Below are 4,082 nucleotides of genomic sequence, written 5' to 3'. Positions count from 1 at the left end.
TTATGTAACTTTTCCACTGTTGTCTAGAGATGTCAGTTAGTAGCTGTTCAGCAGTTCTGACTTGGTGAAAATGAAAACAAAATCAGGATTTCACAAACCAAACGAGCAGAGAGACACAGAGAAAGCAAAAAGAGTGCAGGCAAATGAACTACTTATTTCAGAACACAAGTGAGCCTAAAGTGCCAAACTGTAAACGCTGTAGTAACGCGAGCTAAATTAGCTAACTAGCTAGGTTAGCTAACTAGCAATTTGCTATATATATATATATGAAAGTAGAAAAGGCTTTCTGTTTTGAATTTCCCTCTAATTATGATTGTTTTAAACAGAGACCAAGTTTAAATCTAATTCTCACTGAACTACAGCAAGATTGATAATTAAACTGATAATTGATAATAAGTAGACTTATGTTATTGGCAACTGTTTAAAAAAGGTAGCACTTTATTTTACAGTACAGTATTTACACAAACACCCAATCCCATTTCACCCCTTGCCCCTACCACCTGGCCCTTTCCCCTCCATTTTGCGCAATCACACCTAGACATAGGGTGTCCCAATTTTTGTTGAGATGGAGGAGAAGGGTTACATGACCTTCCAAACAGAGGTTTGTCAGAGGCACACTACGAACAGTGTTATGGGAAAAAAAAGAAAAACTGACAAGATGGCTGCGCAAGCGACCAAAGAAAGGTCAAACAAATAAGAGTATTTTTCTCAGTTAAAAAAACTTATGACAACCATTGTATTATCTTAGTTTAGCAAGAATAAGAAAAATCACTAGTAGTATGCTGTCTCGGAAGCTTGCTAGCTACATTTCCCGTTCCTTCACTTGAGGTGGAACATGAAAATTCAAACAAGAAGCTGATGAATAGCTGACTTCAGTTTCATATCTCCGAAGAATTAAAGGTGGGCAATAATAAACAATTGTCGAATCCCCCCCTTTGAAGACGATGCCCTAAACTAAAGACCAGCACTAAGGTAGCTGAACTTTACTGCTTCTTTACTATTACTGCACTGTATTCCCCTGACAGTTCATTGGACTCAAAATAATTTAGTCTATGATCAAAACTAGTTCTGAAATTCAAAAATAGTTCTGACAGCTTAAAACATTTAAGTGCATCACTGAGGTGCCAAGTTTTGATTTGAAGGAGCTTGTAGTTTACAAGTAAAGATAACCACTCAATGCATTTTTTAAATTAAATATTCCAGTAACATCTGATGCAATACGCTGCTGTGCAACTATTGGTTAAAATTGTCTAACATAACGCCAAAATTGAGCAAATATGGCGGATGCGGCTATCAGTGCGGGAATGCAATTTATGTGGTCATAATTTTTAAAAAATCCTGCATATACTCTCCAGATCTTTAGCAGCAGATACAGACCATTTCCAATCATTATTTAAACTTTAGTGCACTTTTCTACATTTTCAGACTAACATTAAACACAGTGTCAATGTGCAGTTCTTGCTAAGGTGCTTCGGCATTCGAATGTTGTGAAACAGAACAGGTAACACTGCCTAATATAGAGTAGCGTTATCTTATAGCTTACAGCAGATATGAATGACGTTACGTTAATGTAATTTTGCTTACTGAATTTCAGTCCCTTGTTTAGTTTGCTTTACCCCTGCCCTTGTTTGTGCTGCCAATTAAGCTAGGTAAGCTAACAAGCCATGTTCAAACTTCACTCACAGCAATTAGGGTGTGATGGACTAGATTCAGAAAGTTTAACAGCTTTTTTTTGTCGCCACTGAATTTGAATTTCGACCATCTGCTGAGGTTAGGTTGAGTTTTGAGGGGGTTTGAAATCCCTTCAAAAACATAGGTTAAGAGATGATGCAAGCAAAGTATACCTTGACAAATTATTCTCACTTAATTGTCTCAAAACATGGTCAGAACTAGATCATGGCATCTGGGGTTTAAACCTTAATTCCTGCAGCAGTGGGTTGAATGACAAATGCCTAGCAACTTGACCTGCATGTGTCTCCTCTATTAATTTGATTTTTAATTATTGCATTACAAGTTTTCAATTTTTGCTGCTAAGAAAGTGTACGTCGATGTGATTGTAATTCATAGACCTGTGATATTTTGTTTTTATTAATTACAGGTAGTACTTTAAGGCTCAGATATTGATTAAATAAGCTGTTTCAAAGGCAGTTGTCAGAAAACGATTGTATCCGTTTGCGTAAATAGGAGATAAGGCAAAAGATAAACTACACTGTCCTTGTCATAGTTTATGTTTGAAGAATTAAGTACAATCCCATTTCCAAAAAAGTTGGAACACGGTGCAAAATGTAAATAAAAACAAAGTGCAATGATGTGCAAATCATTTAAAACCGATATTTCAAAGACAACAAATCAAATTTTGAAACTTGAAATTTTATTGTATTCTCAAAAATCAAAAAGCCCATTTAGAATTTCATGCCAACAACGTTCCAAAAAAGTTGGGACAGGGGAAACAAAAGGCTGGTAAAGTTGTGTACTGCTTAAAAAAAATAAATAAATAAAAAAATTGTTGCTTAATTGGGTCAGTAACATGATATTGGTATAAAAAAGCATCCCAGAGAGGCTTTCAGGAGTAAAGATGAGGGGTTCACCACTCTGTGAGAGACTGCATGATCAAATAGTACAACAATTCAAGAATAATGTCACTCAGCTTGTTATCAGTGCACAATTCAAAAGTCAGTATTCATGATGGTATAGGGGTGAATTAGTGCACATGGCATGGATGATGTGCACATCTGTGAAGGCACCATTAATGCTGAATGATATACAGGTTTTGGCAACAGATGACATCTTTTTCAGGGAAGGCCTTGCTTATTTCAGTAAGACGCTGCCAAACCACATTCTGCATGTAATACAACAGCATGGCGCCGTATTAAAAGATTCTGGGTGGCATTATGAAATGAAAAACATGACAATAGAGACCCCAAACTGTTGGGAAGCTGAAATTCTATATCAAATAAGAATGAGAAAACATTTTACTTTCAAAGCTACAGCAGTGTTACCTCAGTTCCCAAACACAGAATGTTATTAACAGAAGAGGTGATGAAACACAGTGGTAAACATGCCCCTGTCCCAACCTTTTTGGAACTTTTTTCGGCATCAAATTCAAAATTGGCATATATTTTTCAAAAAACAATAAAATTTCTCAGTTTCAACTGAGATTTACATTCTGCACAGCGTGCCAACTTTTTTAGAAACGGGGTTGTAGAACTTTGGGTCCACTGATGGGCCTTGGCCTTTTAAGGACTTAAATATTTTATTTTTGTACTGTTTTCAAATGAGTTCAGTTCGAGTGCATATCACTGCTTTCTGTTTTTATTTACATTTTTCTTACTGTCCCAACTTTTTTGCAATATGTTTTGTAATGAATGCTAGAATGTAGAGAACAATTTATTTTACAATAGCAAGAGGGTAAAATGCACATTGTGCTTGAATCTACACATAATTTTGAATAAGAAATCTGTCTTAGTAGACACACGTTAGAACTGTGAAATTAAGCATCAAATGAATCCACTGTGAAAACAGATTTAGCACTGCATCAGATAATTTCTAGTAAATGTCACCATTTCAAAACACCATAGCTTGTGTGGGAGTGTTCACAGTAGATGGCGATCACAGACCAATCGGACACAGAAAGATCGGTTCAAAATTTGACTTGGGGTCAGATTAATTTAGCAGTCCATAATTTGAGTTTTGAAAAGTGTCTGAATTTCAGTTAATAAACTGTGGTATATGACACTGTTTTGGTCATTTGCTGACATTTGCTGTGGACAGACAGGATGAACACATCAAAACCAGTTGCTAAACATCAGTGTTTGAGAAATGTGCATGTCAGCAGATCTTTTTGATTGCCAGTGTAGCACACAAATGAAAAGTGTGCTAAAATGAACATTACTGGGCTGGAGAATGCTAAAGCGCAGCATTGGAGACATTAAATTAGATACTCAGTTTTGAGGCAGATATTGTCAAAGTGGCTTTATAAAATGTTCAGGGATTTCAGTGTGTTTTGCCTTAGTATTATACTGAGATCAAGTATATGTATTGTCTATGGGCAATGATGAGCACTTCAGCCAATAAGGGCAAAG

The sequence above is a fragment of the Colossoma macropomum genome, unplaced genomic scaffold (genome assembly GCF_904425465.1).
Source record: "Colossoma macropomum unplaced genomic scaffold, Colossoma_macropomum, whole genome shotgun sequence".
NCBI lineage: Eukaryota > Metazoa > Chordata > Actinopteri > Characiformes > Serrasalmidae > Colossoma > Colossoma macropomum.
Note: the sequence above shows the minus strand (reverse complement) of the source record.